At 38.0% G+C, this 16,875-nt stretch overlaps 1 pseudogene; it reads right to left on the minus strand.

The window, feature by feature from the left end:
• Positions 1-7,213, minus strand: part of LOC122151235 — a 12,675-nt pseudogene extending 5,462 nt beyond the window's left edge.
• Positions 7,214-16,875: the final 9,662 nt, after the last annotated feature.

Here is a 16,875-nt window from a genome sequence, read left to right on the forward strand (position 1 = left end):
CTCTTCACCTTCTCCATTTATTCCCCAGCCACCAGAGCAGTCCTCTGTGCAGTCCCTGGCTAGCAGGGCTGATTTTTAGGTTAATTCTTAAGTCCTACCAGTACTCGGGAATCTCCATGCTGTCTGTGCCATCAGGATCACTCAGAATTGCTGCCAGACCACAGCTCCATCTGTCTCCTTTTTGGTATTTTCATGCAAATTCTACTCCTAGTTGGGGTTTAGTCCACTTCTATATCCTTCCCTTCAAGGCTTAGGGGTCCAGGATTATCTTCTGTGCCTATGTTAATTGGTTTCCCTTTTCTTTGTTGAGGAAGGTCTGTACAGTCTTTCTGCCTAGTCCACCATCTTGCCAGAACTCCCTTTTATGTTTTCTTGAAGTGGTTTTTCATAGTTTTCTTTGTACAGGTGTTTTGTGTCCCTGATAAGATTTATTCCCAAATATTTTATTTATTTATTTATTTTTTGGTAGCTATTATAAACGGTATTGATTTCCTTTTTTTTCTTTTTCACCAATCTCTTTGCTGGTGTGGAGGAATCCAACTCATCTTTGGATGTTGATCTTGTATCCTCCCACGATGCTAAATCCCTCAATTAGTTCCAGTAGATTTTTGACTGAGTCTCTTGGGATTTCTAGGTATAGGATTATATCATCAGCAAATAGGGATAGTTTGACTTCTTTCTTACCATTCTGGATGCCTTTAATTTCACTTTCTTGCCTTATTGCCCTGACTAGGACTTCCCGTGCAATGTGGAATAGAAGTGGTGATAGACAGCATCCTTATCTGGTTCCTGTTCACAAGGGAAATGGTTTCAGTCTCTCTCCATTGAGAATAATGTTGGCTGTTGATTTTACATAGATGCCCTTTCTTATGTTGAGGAATGTCCCTTCTATTCCTATTTTGCTGAGAATTTTGATCAGGAATGGGTGTTGGATTTTATCAAATGCCTTTTCTGCATCAATTGATATGATCATGTGGTTCTTCTTTGTTTTATTTATGTGATACATGATGTTGATTGTTTTTCAAATGCTGAACCATCCTTGCATACCTGACATGAACCCTACTTGGTCATAATGAATTATTTTCTTCATATGTTGCTGGAGTCTATTGTCTAGGATTTTGTTGAAGATTTTTGCATCTATATTCATAAGGGAGATTGGGCTGTAGTTTTCCTTTTGAGTGATGTCTTTGCCTGGTTTTGGTATCAAGGTTATGCTTGCTTCATAGGATGAGTTAGAGAGGATTCCATCCTTTTCTATGTTTTGAATAGTTTGAGTAGGATTGGTGTCAGTTCTTCTCTGAATGTCTGGTAGAATTCTCTGGTGAAACCGTCTGGGCCAGGACATTTTTTATGTTGGCAATTTTTATATGACCTGTTTAATTTCTTCTTTTGCTATGGATGTGTTCAACTTTTCCACATCAGTTTGTGTCAGTTTAGTCCCACTAGCAGTGTATTGGGAGCTCTGGTAGCATAGTGGCTAAGACACTTGCCTGCTAACCAGATGGCTGGCGGTTCAAACCCACCAGCCACTCCTCAGAAGGAAGGTTGGGCAATCCTACTTCCGTAGTGATACTGCCTCAGAAACCCAAGGAGGGGTCGCTATGAGTCGGGTTTGACTCAATGGCACATAACAACAACAGGTAAGTGGTGTGTTTCTAGAAATCTGTCCATTTCTCCCAGATTTTCAAATTTGATGGAGTACAGTTCTTCATAGTATCCTAATATTATCCTTTTTATTTCAGTTGGCTCTGTAGTGATGTCACCTATTTCATCTCTTATTTATGTTGTTTTCTCTCCCTCTTTTTCTTTGTTAAATTTTCCAGTGGTTTGTCAATTTCATTAATCTTTTCAAAGTATCAAACTTTTAGTCTTGTTTATTTTTTCTCTTGTCTTTCTGTTTCCTGTTTCATTGATTTCTACTTGAATCTTGATTATTTCCTTTCTTCTATTGACTGTAGGCTTTTCTTATTGTTCTTTTCCTAGTTGTTGGAGATGTTGATTTAAAGTGTTGATTTTGGCTCTTTCTTCTTTTTTGATGTGTGCATTGGTTGCTGTAAATTGTCCTCTGATCACTGCTTTTGCTGTTTCTCAAAGATTTTAGTATGTTTTGTTTTCATTCTCATTTGATTCAAGGAATTTTTGAAGTTCATTTTTTACTTCTTCTATATCCCAGTCATTTTTGAAGAGGGTATTGTTCAGATTTCATGTGTCTACTCTTTTATCGTTGATCTTCCTAATGTTGATTTCTAATTTGATAGCATTATGATCTGAGAAGATGCTTTGCAGCATTTCAATGTTTTTAATTTTATGAAGGCTTGCTTTATGGCCTAACATATGGTCTATCCTGGAGAATGTTCCATGTGCACTAGAAGAGAATGTATATTGTGCTTTTGTTGGGTAAGTGCTCTGTAGATGTCTCTAAGGTGAAGGTGGATTCTAAGGTGGATTGTATTGTTTAGCTATTCCACATCTTTGTTGAGTTTCTTTCAAGTTGTTCTATTTGTGATTGAAAGTGGTGTATTAAAGTCTCACACTATGATTGTGGAGTCATCTATTTGTCTTTCACCTCTTTTAAAGTCTCATATATATATTTTGGGGCTCTTTAATTGGGTCCATAAATGTTTATTATGGTTATATCTTCTTGTTCAATTGATTCTTTAATCATTATATAATGTCCTTCCTTGTCTCATATGATGGTTTTTGTCTTAAAGACAATTTGATCTGAAATTAACATTGCACTCCTGCTCTTTTTTGTTGCCATTTGCTTGATATATCTTTTTCCAAACTTTGATTTTTGTCTATGTCTCTAAGGTGTGTCTCTTGTAGACAGCATATTGATGGGTTTGGTTTTCTTATCCAATCTGCAACTCTCCATCTCTTGAGTGCTGCATTCAATTCATTAACATTCAATGTAATTATCAACAAGTATGATTTGGTTGCTGTCTTTTTGTTATGTGTTTTTTCATGGTGTTCCTGGTTTCTTTGTTCCATATTATTTTCTGTACTGAGCTCATTATGTTTAAAAATCATGTTATCATTTCCTTTTTTGTGGTTCTTTTAATATTTGCTGATTATTTGTGCTTGTCCTCTTTTTTATTGTGATGTGAAGGTTTATCATTTTTCTTTGAAGTTACCCTCTCTCCGAGTTTAGAATAGTCCATTCTGTCTTGCAACTTTCTTGACTTCCTAAACATTTAGAAGTTCTGTAACAACACAGTATTTTCCCTCTTTTTGGTTTGTAGTTGTCCTCCTTTGCCAATTGATGTCTCGGCTTCCCTGTTTACAATCTTGTAAGCTTATTTTACTTTGGATATATCCATAGCTGTGCTTTCTGAGTTATGTCATCTTGTGTATCAATGATTGGTTGTTGTTTGCTATTTTTGGTTCTCTTTTCAAAGGACTCCTTTTAGTATCTCTTGTAAATAGGTCCGGTTCTAACAAATTCCCTTAGTTTCTGCTTATCTGGAAATCTCCTAATTTCACCATCATAACAGAGGGACAATTTTGCTGGGTATATAATTCTTGGTTGAAAATTTTTCTCTTTCAGGGTTTTATATATACTATCCCATTGCCTTGTTGTTTGCATGGTTTCTGGTGAGAAATCAGAGCTTATTCTTACTGGTTGTCTTTTGTAAGTAACTTTTTGTTTTTCCCATGCTGCTTTCAGAATTCTGTCTTTGTCTTTGGTTTTGATAAGTTTGATGATGATATGTCTTGATTTTCTTTTGGGGTCTATCCTGTTTGGGGTTCATTGGACTTCCTGAATACATATATTCTCATCTTTCATCATATCAGGGAAGTTCTCATCAACAGATCTTGGACAATTTTCTCAGTGCTTTTATTTTTCTCATCCTATTCTAGAATTACAATGACCATTCCTTTGTATGGTATCTCACATGAACTGTAGGCTTTCTTCATTTTGTTTTGATTTTTTTTTTTTTTTTCTGATTGATCTCTTACCAAAGAATTATTCAGGTATTTGTGTTCAATCTCATTGATTCTGTCTTCCATTGTATCAATTCTACTCCTTTGCCCTTTCAATGTTTATCTGTTTCTGACAATTAGTATTAATCTTCTGGATTTCTAGCTGTAGATTTTGAATGATTTCTAATTTTTCACTTATTTTGTTATTTTGTTCTTGTATTTTCTTCCAAAACTCTTTTAGGGTTTTGTCTATGTTTTCTTTGATCTGTCTCTCAATCCTTTGAAGATACCTAAATATAATTCTTTTGAATTCATTATCAAGCAGTTCCAATGCTGCTTCTTCCTCAGGGATGTGTTTTGGGTCTGTATTCTGCTCTGTTGTGTTTACCACTTTATCTTGCTTCTTTGGGTGGACTATGATGGTGTGTTGTCTCCAAGACATTGTGATGTTGTTGTATTTTGATCTCTGTTAACTATTTATGAAGAGCACCTACGAGTGAATGTGGCTTTTGTTGGTGGTTATTTATTGTTGGTCCATTGGTTATGAAGGAATTGGTTGCTCTCACTCACTAAGTGAAGCTGCAGGATGTGTGGTTGTAGTTGTGTTATATGGGGACTTTGCTGTCTCCCATTCAGACAAAAATAACAATTGAATAACCATCAAAAAAGTAAAAGCAATTGGACAAAAAACACACAGTGTAATCACACAGGAACAGTAATCAAAAATAAAAAAATGGAAAAAAAAAAGACAATATCTGGGGAGAGGGCAATAAAAGAATAAAGGTAGAGAAGAAGAATAATGAAGAAAAAAATGGGAAAAACGCTAAAAGAAAAACAAGGAATGGAGTTAACCATGAGAAAGGTGAAAAAAAAATGGAACCAGGAACAGGGGAAAAATAAAAGCTGAAAACTAGAACCTAGAAAGGGAAGAATAAAGCATAATAATTAAAAGGAGAATAATAATAGTAGTAGTAGTAGTTTTAAAACAGACAAAAACAAACAAACTAAAACAAAAAGAAGAAAAACAATTCCTGGCAGGGAAGGGCAAGGCACCAGCCTCCTTCCGAGCACACAGACTAGGATGGAATTCCTGATGGCCTAGAAGGTGAGTGGGAGTGAGGGATGGCCACACCTCTATTCAGCAAGAGATGTGGGATATAAGAGTAACAAGAGGAATGTCGCACCTTTCCAGTTGTCTGCATCCAGAAAGTCCTTGTGGCTCCCAGCAAGTGGAGCCTGTTCTTAAGTCCCTGGAATCTGGGAGAATACTGTTGCTTTAAATATCCAAAATGGTCAAACTACTTGTAAACTTTCAAAATGGCTGCATCTTCTGGACAGGCAAAAGTCCACAGCTCAGCCCACCTTCCTGTTGGCTGCTTCCCCTTTTATTCACCAGCCACCAGAGCAGTCCTCCATGCAGTCCCTAGTTAGCAGGGCTGATTTTTAATTTAATTCTTAGGTCCTACCACCACTCAGCAATATCCAAGCTGTCTGTTCCATCAGGATTGCTGCCAGACCATAGCTCTGTATATCTCCATTTTTGGTGTTTTCATGAAAATTCTCCTTCTAGTTGGAGTTTAGTCCACTTCTATGTCCTTCCCTTAAAAGCTCAGGGGTCCAGGGTTATCTTCTGTATCTATGTTAATCAGTTCCCCTTTTCTTTGTTGAAGAGGGTCTGTGAAGTCTTTCTGCCTATTCTGCCATCTTACCATAACTCAAAATACATAGAAGGAAATTTTTTTAAAAGATCCCCAGAAGAGTTTGAAATTATCTTAGGGAGAGATCCAAGCAAAATCACATGGGCAAAAGGGATAAATCAACCTGGATGAGTCACAGATAATAATGAAAATGTGACCAAGAGATTCTCTGTATCTCAGGACTATTGAGACTTCTGATCACTAAGATCTAGTAAAAACTTCTCAGCAGGTACAGATCCTGCGTTCTGGTTCCTAGCTTATTTCTCTGTGCAATCTCCCACCCTTTCCAAGAATCTTGTGCTCCAACTATACTGAGCTATTCATAGCTCTCTAAATTTGCTATCAGGAGCTCTGGTAGCATTGTAGTCAAAGTATTGGACTGCTAAAAAAAAAAAAAAAAAAGATAAGCATTTTGAACCTACCAGCCCCTTCACAGGATAAAGAAGAGGCAGTCTGCTTCTGTAAAGATTTACAGCCTTGGAAACCCTATGGGGAAGTTCTATTCCATCCTATAGGGTGGCTATGAGTTGGATTCAACTCAACAGAAAAAAAAAAAATCACTGCCATCAAGTTGTTACTGACTCATAGCAACCCCTCCTTGGGTTCCTGAGGCAGTATCTCTATGGAAGTAGATTGCCCAATCTTCCTTCTGAGGAATGGCTAGTGGGTTTGAACTGCCAGCCTTCTGGTTAGCAGTCACATGCCTTAGGAACTATGCCACCAGAGCTCCTAATGGTAGTGGGTTTTAAATTTGTTATGGAGTCCTTGGTGATACACATGGTTAATACACTCAGTTCCTAACCAGATTGTAGGGTTGAGTCCATCCAGAAGCATCTTGGAAGACAGGCCTGGTGATCTACTTCCAAAAACCAGCCATTGAAAACCCTGCTGAGCACAGTTCTATTCTGACACACATGGGGTTGCCATGAGTTGAAATTGAGTTGATACCAACTGGTGGTTTGCTATGCTATTTCACATCTCTGTATTTTTGCAGATGCTCTTCTCTGGTTCTAAAATGGCTTCCTCTTCTGTCTGGAAAACTTCTTGTCATACTTCAGACTATTCTCAAGCTTCTTGTGTTTCCTAATATTCCTAAACTCAGAATTTTGGAGCAAATCACTTCCTACTCGTGCCCATATTTTTCCTTAGATATGTTTCTGTCATTCCATTTACACTGAATTTTAACTCTTTGATTGCATGTTCTTTTACCCATTATCCTGTGAAATTCTTAAAAAGCAGGGACAATAACTTTGTTACCTGGAACAATACCTGATCCATATATTTTTGTTGAATGAATGAATGCCTCCATAGAAAAGCTCCAGATACTGGAAAATGGACTAAATGATAGGAATGGTCTTTGTTTGAAATTTATTCTAATAATTTGTATCAACCACTGATTCTTCTGCTCTCTGATCCTTCCACTTCAGTCTGGCATTCTTATTTATGGTTGTTAGTTTTATTTGGAGAGGATTTTGGGTGTCCAGTAGTTATATGTCCATTACTTCAAGGACAAAAGAATGATCTGAATGATTACTATCAATGATCAAGTCTCATTTATTAAAGAATCTACTACTACATACCAGGCTTGGCATTGTGCCTACAAAGATTAAATAAATACATTGGAGCTATGCCCAAAATCCATAGAAGTACAAAGACATATTTGATTAATTCTTCCTGAAACACTATGCCCAGTCCATGAATTCATAGAGTGTTAGTTTTTAGAAAGGAGTCCTTGGGTGGCAGAAGTGGTAAGTAATGAACTACCAACAGAAAGGTTGGTGGTTCAAAGCCACCCAAGAGGTACCTCAGAAGTAAGGCTGGCAATCTGCTTCCAAAATGTCCTAGCCTTGAAAGTGCTATGGAGCAGTTCTACTCTGCACACATGGGGTTACCATGAGTTTGAATCAATTTTATGGCAACTAATAACAGCAACAAGTTTTTAGAAGCTGTGGTGCAGTGAATTACTTAGTATGGCTCTTCTAACCATTGTCTTTGTGATTCCCAGCACATGACTGGGTAGAACTATGCAAGTGTGAGGTGCTTGTGGACCACCAAAGGGATTGGATGGCTTGAAAATAATGTAAATAATGTACTTGGCACCCGTGTGGGGTGGGACTGTGCAAATAAGGTGCATGGAACCCTAACATGGGGAGTGGTGAGTTTTGCTATTCTACTAACCATCCTTGAAGTGGAAAATGGGGTCCTCACTACCATCAAGACAGAAAGAGCAGCCAAGTGTAGAGCACGTCCTTGAACCTGAGATCTCTTGCTGGATTTCCTTGGCAAAGAGATGGCAGAAAGACAGCAGCATCAGCAGAGGCAGCAGATCCAAGACCATCATGAGACAGAGCAGTAGGCTTGCTGGTTCATGGAGCAAGAAATCTGAGTGCTTTTGGCCAGGAGGTTTGCTGGTAGAGTGGGGTGCACCTATCAACACAACTAAAAGAGCTTTGTATCACTTGTCCAGGAAGGGCAGAGGCCAGGCTAAGAGGCTGAGGACCAAAGAAAGGCATGCCTACAGGCATGGCTGTAGGGAGCCTTTCTTGATAGAAGAATTGTATCCTGAGAATTCCTGAACCTGAATTCCAGCCTGTTAATTCTCTAATAAACCCCAAATCCAATAGTTTGTCTATTACTTCTATCTGGCTATTGCAACAAATTGTCAAACATAGCAAAGAAGTAGAGTGCTGTAGGAGGGAGGGTTAGTGTTAGAATTGTTAAAAAAAAAAGTTGGAGAGTAGTGGCAGTGTCTGACCTCTGCCTTTTAGGAAACAGCCATGGGCTGCTTATGTTGTTCTGGGTCCTTCTTCCCCTTGCAAAGTTAGAGGTCAGCAGATGGCCACCGCTACTCCCTATTTGCAGAAACCAAAAGGTGATACCTTACCTAAGAAAGGGTTATTGTTTAAAATAGAAATTGGACAAACAGGATGACAATAATTCATTTGCTAATAACTATCCTCTATTTATGGACAGAAGCCCAAGTTATGATATATGCTAATAATGGCTATAGCAGTAAGCAGAGATGAATTAGTCAGTGGAGCCAGACTTCTACATACACATTTATTGCTAGGTTTAATCATTTATTAGATTGAGAATGGCCAAATGCCTTAATTATAGTTGGCAACAGGTGAAAGTATTGACTAAGTCAGGATTTCTGATATGCGTTCCTGATGTAACAGTAGAAATTACAATGTGCTTTCTTTCATGAATGGGTCATGTTAATGTTAAGGAAGGCAGGGTTCTGCAAATTCTTAGAATCTTACTCTTGAAAATAAATTGTACTCCAATTCTCTTATTTCATAGAAAAGAAAACTGAAGCCAAGATTCACTAAAATAAGTGATTGCAAGTCACATATGGGCAGAGTCATTCTCATTTCCAGACTGCAATCCATCCACTTTGCCCCAAGACTGGGTTTGTGTAGACAATTGAATGGATTGACAAACAAAGTATACAATGTTACTGAATTTATTTATCTACCTCATATTTCTGTTTCAAAAATGCTGTTGCAAAAAAAAAAAAAAAAAAAAAATGGTACCCCAGTTAAGCATACCAGCTGTTGTTGTTGTTAAGTATCCACAAGTCAGCTCTGACTCATCACAATCTTATGTCCAACAGAACAAAATGTTGCCTGGTCCTGCACCTTCCTCACAATCACTGTTATGTTTGAGTCCATTGTTACAGTCACTATGTCAATCTGTCTCATTGAAGGTCTCCTTCTCTTTTGCTTATACCTCTACTTTACCAAGCATAATATCCTTCTCCAGAGATTGATCCCTCCTGATGACATATCCAAAGCACAAGAGACAAAGTTTCACCATCTTCACTTCAAAGCAGCATTCTGGCTGTATTTCTTCCAAGACAAATTTGTTTATTCTTCTGACAGTCCATGGTTTTTTCAATATTCTTCATCAACACCATAATTAAAAGGCATCAATATTTTGATCTTCCTTATTCATTTTCCAGATTTTGTATGCATAAGGGTGGATTGAAAATACTATGACTTACGTGAGGGGCACTACTAATCAAAGTGACATCCTTGAAGATGTCTTTTGCAGTACATTTGCCCAATGTAATAGATTGTTTTATTTTTTGATTACTGCTTCCATGGTCATTGATCACTGGTTCACATAGAATGAAATCTTTGACAACTTCAATTTTGTTATTGTTTTGGTTGTTTATGCTACTCTAACAGAAAATACCACAAATAGGTGGTTTCAACAAACAGGAGTTTTTCTCTTGTAGCTTTGGAGGAGAAAAGTCTGAGTTCAAAGTGCCAAGCTCTAGGGGCTAGGAGAAAGCCTCTCAACTTTGGGTTTCAGCTGTACCTCTTGCTCCTGGCCCACTGGAGCTAGAGATGTCTCTTCAGTCAGGCAGCTGGTGGCTGCTGAGGCTAACAAGCCAACGGTTGACAAAATGGCACTGTCCCAATATTACCAAAAAACATGGCTGGCCACTAGTTCAAGTCCAGAGACAATCCTAAGATTGGCAGGAAACATGGCAGGTTGTTAAATGAAGACTTGGCTACATGCAGGGTCCAAGTGCATCATAAAGCAGCAGAGACCTTCCTCAAAACTTCTCCTTATGTACCAGAAGCAGACCAAATCCCTAAAACAGCTGCTCAGCCTCTAGTGGCAGATTTCACCATGGAGCTGTTTGTGAATCTCATCAAGGAGAATAACTACAACCAGCTGCGCAGCCACTCAAAATCAGGCCCAGCCAAGCTGACATATAGCCTTAACTACCACAGTCATCATTTATCATGTTGTTGCATGTAAAAGAGGTGTATTCCCTCAAGACTCTTACTGTTTGAAGCTTCTCTGTTGTTGGTCTTGTTAGGTGTTGTTGAATCAGTTCCAACTCACAGTGACTGTACTCTGTAAAACAAAACAAAACACTGCCCTATTCTGTGCCATCCTCCCAATCATTGCTATGTTTGAGTTCATTGTTGCAACCACTGTGTCACTCCTTCTCATGGAGGGTTTTCCTCTTTTTGCTGACCCTCCACTTTACCAAGCATGATGTCCCTCTCCTGGGACTGGTCCCTCCTGATAATATGACCAAAGTAAAAGGTATAAAGCCTTGCCATCCTCACTCTTAAGTAGCCTTCTGGCTGTACTTCTTTCAAGACAGATTTGTTCATTCTTCTGGCAGTCTATGATATATTCAATATTCTTTGCCAACACAATAATTCAAATTCATTGATTCTTCTTCAGTCTTCCATATTCATTGTCCAGGTTTCACATGCAGAGGAGACAATTGGAAATACCATGGGTTGGGTCAGGCACACCTTAGTCTTTAAAGTGGCATCTTTGCTCTTTAACACTTTAACAGGGTATTTTGCAGTAAATTTGACCAATGAAGTACATTCTTTGACTTTTTGACTGCTGTTTCTGTGAAAGTTGATTGTGGGTCCAAAAAAAGAAAATCCTTGACAACTTCAGTCTTTTCTCTATTGATCATGATGCTGCTTCTTAGTCTGGTTGTAAGGATTTTTGTTTTCTTTGTGCTGAAGTGTAATCCATAGTGAAGGTTGTAGTCTTTGATCATCATCACTAAGTGCTTCAAGTCTTCGCTTTCAGAAAGCAAGGTTGTGTCATCTGCATATCACAAGTTGTTAATGAGTCTTCCTCCAATCCTGATGCCTCATTCTTCTTCATAGTTTCCAGCTTCTTGGATTATTTGCTCACCATACAGATTGAATAAATAAGGTGAAAGGATACAACTCTGAAAACACCTGTATTAATTTTAAACCATAGAGTAAATTGTTGTTCTGTTTGAAGCCTCTTACTAGATATAAAATGTACAGTAATTTATTGAAGAATATCAAGAAAGGATTGTACAGTTCAAAATTGCAGGTAGCTTCAAGGGGGGACAAGGATGTGAAATTTCAGGTGGTAGAGCTTCTTGTGACCTGAAGGATGCAGAAAATGAGGAATTCTGTTTATAAACTGTTAGGCACGTATCAACCAATAGTGAGAATAGCCAAGCACTGGCAGAGACAGAAGAAGTTCTGGTGGTGCAGTGGTTAAAAAATTGGGCTGCTAACCAAAACATCAGCAGTTCAAACCCACCAGCCATTCTGTGAGAGAAAGATGAAGCAGTCTGCTTCCATAAAGATTTACAGCCCTAGAAACCCTATGAGGCAGTTCCACTCTGTCCTACAGGCCACTATGAGTTGGAAATAACTTGATGGCAGTGGGTTTAGTTTTTTTTTTTTTTAGTTGGGATTTTGGTGAAAGTTTACAGAGCAAATTCATTTTCCATACAGTACTTCATACACGATTTGTTTCATGACATTGATGGCAGTCTCCCACAATGTAATAGCTCTCTTCCCACTTTCTCCCTGTAGTTATATGTTCCACCCCCCTGAGCTATCTCCCTGTGCAAATATTGCCTTTCTGTATTCTCATGATTGATCATTTTAAGGAGTGTATCTACCTGATGTAAATGTTCACCCTATATGCCTGTCTGCTGTTTGCCTGGAAGCCACAGGAGTGAGTTCAATTCCAGACCTGAAGGGTAACTAGGGACCACAGTCTCAGGATTCTTATCAGCCTCTATCAGACCAGTAGATCTGGTCTTTTTTATGATTTTGAGTTTTGTGCCACATTATTCTCCCACTCTATCCAGGATCTCCAACACTGATCCCTTTTCAAATGATTGACAGTGGTAACCGAGCACGATATAGTTTTGTTTTGTTTTTTTTTTTTAATGGTGATTTGGGTGAAATTTTAGAGAGCAAATTCATTTTCCATACAACAGTTCACCTATACTTTGTCTCATGACATTGAGTACAATTTCCCACAATACAACAACTCTCTTCCCACTTCCTCCCAATAGTTACCTCTTCCCTGTGTCCTTCCCTTTCATGCACTCCTCCCCCAGAGCTATCTCCAAGTGCATACACACCCATTCTATTCTCCCATGATTGATCTCTCGAAGGAATGTATCTACCTAATGTAAATGTACAGCTCATATGCCTGTCTTTTGTTTGGCTGGAAGCCACTGGAGTAGGTTCAATTCCAGACCTGAAGGGCAGCTAGGGGCTATAGTCTCAGAGGTTCCACCAGCCTCTATCAGAGCAGCAAAACTTTTTAAAAATCTTTTTTAAAATACGATTTTGACTTTTGTTCTACATTGTTCTCCCACTGAATCCAAGATCTACTACATAGATCCTCGTCCAAGTGGTTGACAGTGGTAACTGGGCACCTTCTAGTTCTGCTCTCAGTCATATAGGCTGAGGATCACATGGTGTTCCAATCACTTGGACTAATTGTTTCCATGTGTCTTTGGTTTTCTTCATTCTTTTTTGGTCTGGACGAGGAGAGACCCGTTGTTGCATCTAGATGGCTCCTTGCAAGCTTTTAAGAACCCAGTCGCTACTCACCAAAGTAGGATATAGAACTATGTTTTGTGTAGTATGTTACTCCAATTGAGCTTGATCCTGAGTCTACAGGTCCAACTAATTGCTTCCTCTGGGTAGCTGGCTGTGGCCAAGAAGTGATTACAACCTTGTCCCTTGTCAGCTCTACTACATACTGAGAATTCTTACAGAACATACAAATACACTTGTAGAAACATTGTCTGCCAACCCTATACATGGTCATGAGCACACCATACCTAATCATTAAGCTTGTCCTCCCATCTATCCACCCATACATCAGTGTTTCCCATCACTGATAACACAGTATGTATATGCAAAAGGGTTCATTTTTTTGCTGTCTGTACCTCTTCCTCTTCCTCAATGCCACCATGTTAATCACTCACATTTGGTACATTCCCTTTCCCTTCACCTAAATCAATACTTGTCTCTACCTATCTAACAGTGTTCCCTCCCCTCCCCTACCATCCCTGGTAACCAACAAAGAAAGTTTCCTTCCATATATAAACCTTTCCTTGACTTTTTACAATAATGGACTAGTTTGTCCCTCTGTGATTGACTTATGTCACTCAGTATAATGTCCTCCAAGTTCACAAATGTTACGTGGTGTTTTGCAGATTCTATATTATTCTTTAGGGTTGCATAGTATTCCATTGTGTGCATGTACCATAGTTTGATTATCCATTCTTCTGCTGATGGGCACCTAGGTTGTTTCCATCTTTTGGCTATTGTATATAGTGCTGTGATGAACATGGGTGTGCATATATCTGTTTTTTCCCTGGCTCTCAGTTCCTTAGGATATACACTAGTAATGGAATTGCTGGATCAAATGGTATTTCTAATTCCCGCTTTTTAAGGAATTGCCATACTGCTTTCCACATTGGTTGTATCATTTGACAGTCCAACCAGCAGTGTATGAAAGTCTCAATCTCTCCACATCCTCACCAATATTTGTTATTTTATGTCTTGTGGAACTTTGCTACTAGTGCTGGGGAAAGATGGTATCTTGTTGTTTTCATTTGCATCTCTCTAATGGCTAATGATTGTGAACATTTCTTCATATGTTTGTTGGCCGCCTGAATATCTTCTTTGGTGAAGTGTCTATTCATGTCTTCTGCCCATTTTTTAATTGGATTATTTGTCTTTTTGTTGGTGAAGTATTAAAATTTCCTATAAATTTTAGAGATAAGTCCCTTGTCAAATGTGTCATTGCCAAATATTTTTTCCCAGTCTGTAGGTTCTCTTTTGACTCTTTTGCAGAAGTCTTTGGAAGCACATAAAAATTTAATTTTCAGAAGGCCCCATTCATCAAGTTTATCTTCTGCTGTTTGTGTATTTTGGGTTATGTTTGACTATCTATTTATGCCATAAATTTGCCCCTAGGTTTTCCTTGAGAATCTTTATAGTTTTAGGTTTCACATTTAAGTCTTTGATCCATCTGAAGTTAGTTTTTGTGTATGGTTGTGAGGTACAGATCTTTTTTCATTTTTCTGCAAATGGATATCCACTTTTGCCAACACCATTTGTTAAGCAATCTCTTCCACATTTAATGGATTTCAGCCCTTTATCAAACATGAGCTGACCGCAGGTTGATGGATTTATTTCTGGGTTCTCAATTCTATCTCACTGGTGTATGTGTCTGTCATTGTACAAATACCAGGCTATTTTGAATACTGTGGTTGAACAGTAGGTTTTGAGATCTGGGAAGGTGAGATCTCCTACTTCTTCTTCTTTAATTGTGCTCTGCTTATCTGAGGTCTCTTTAATTTCCCTATAAAATTAGTGGTTTTTCCATATCCTTAAAGAATGTTGATGGGATCTGGTTTGGGATTGCATTGAATGTGTAGATTGCTTTGGGTAGAATTGACATTTTCACAATGTTCAATCTTCCTATCCATGAGCATGGTATCTTCTTCCATTTATGTAGATCTCTTATGGTTTCTTGAAGTAGTTTTTATAGTTTTCTTTGTACAGGTCTTTTGTGTCCCTGGTGTGCTAGACTGAGTTTTCTAGAGAAACAAAACCACTAAAGCTTATATAGAGAGAGAAAGAGAAATTTATTTTAGGAAAATGGCTCACACACTTATAGAAGCTGGCAAGTCCAAAATCCTTGGATCAAATGTCAAGCTGGAGTCTTTTCCCGACTCTCACAGCTGCAGGGGCTGAGGAGCTCAAGACTGGCAAGCAGTATACTGGCTGTTGGCTCCAACAAATGACAAATCCAAGATCTGCAGGCTGAATGGTGGATTGTTCACCCATGGACAGTTGTAGGCAGCACAACAGAATCCCAATCCACAGAAGAGTGTCTCTTTTCCCAGGATGTCCATAAATATACTGGAAGCAGGCCACACCCCTAGGGAAACTCCCTTTCAGTGGATTGGCTGCTCAAAACATATTTATCTGATCCCATCATGGGAATAACCATATCACAACCGCTTAAACCACACATAATTGTAGTCCAGCCAATTTGACACACAGCTCCAAATATCACACCTGGTAAGATTTATTCTCAAGTATTTTATTTTTTTGATAGCTAATGGAAATGGTATTGATTTTCTTACTTCTTTTCAGCAATCTATTTGCTGGTGTAGTGGAATCCAATTGATTTTTGTAAGTTGATCTTGTATCCTACCACTATGCTTAATTTCTTAATTAGTTCCAGTAGGTTTGTTTTGTCTTCTTTTGTTTTTTTACTGAGTCTCTTGGGATTTCTATGTATAGGATCATATCGTCAGCAAATAGGGATAGTTTGACTTCTTCCTTACCAATTTGGATGCCTTTGATTTCTCTTTCTTGCCTTATTGCCCTGGCTAGGATTTCCAGTACAATGTTGAATAGAAGTAGTGATAGCGGGCATCCTTGTCTGGTTCCTGTTCTCAAGAGGAATGGTTTCAATCTTTCTCCATTGAGAATAATGTTGACTGTTGGTTTTGCATAGATGCCCTTTATTATGTTGAGGAATGTCCTTCTATTCCAATATTGATGAGAGTTTTTATCAGGAATGAGTGTTAGATTTTACCAAATACCTTTTATGCATTGATTGATTATGATCATTTGGTTCTTTTCCTTTGTTTTATTTATGTGATGGATGATGTTGATTATTTTTCTAATATTGAACAGTCCTTGCATACTTGGTATGAACCCCCTACTTGGTCATAATGTATTATTTTTTTGATATATTGTTGGTGTCTATTGGCCAGTATTTTGTTGAAGATTTTTGCATCTATATTAATGAGGGATATTGGTTTGTAGTTTTTCTGTTTAGCGATGCCTTTGCCTGGTTTTGGTATCAAGGTTATGCTTGCTTCATAAAATGAATTTGAGAGGATTCTATCCTTTTCTATGATCTGTAATAGTTTGAGTAGGATTTGGGTCAGTTCTTCCCTGAGCATTTCTCCAGTGAAATCATGTGGGCCAGGACTTTTTTTTATTGGTAATTTCTTTTTATGAACTGTTCAATTTCTTTTTTTTTTTTACAAGTCTGTTCAACTTTTCAACCTCAGTCTGTGTTAGTTTAAGTAAGTGGTGTGTTTCTAAAAATATGTCCATTTCTTCAAGATTTTCAAATTTGTTGGAGTACAGTCATTCATAGTATCCTGATATTATGTTTTATTTCAGTTTGTTCTGTTGTTTCTTATTCATTTTATTTGTATTTTATCCCTCTTTTCCTTTGTTAATTTGCCAGTGGTTTGTCTATTTTATGAATCTTCTCAAAAAACCAACTTCCAGTCTTATTGATTTTTTTCTATTGTCTTTCTATTTTCTGTTTCATTGATTTCTGCCTGAATCTTGATTATTTCCTTTCTTTTGGTGACTGTAGGCTTTTCTTGGTGTTGTTTCCCTAATTGTTGGAAATATTGGTTTAAAGTGTT

The sequence above is a fragment of the Orycteropus afer genome, unplaced genomic scaffold, assembly GCF_000298275.1.
Source record: "Orycteropus afer afer isolate SDZICR_OR568_19922 unplaced genomic scaffold, OryAfe1.0 scaffold00338, whole genome shotgun sequence".
Lineage (NCBI taxonomy): Eukaryota > Metazoa > Chordata > Mammalia > Tubulidentata > Orycteropodidae > Orycteropus > Orycteropus afer.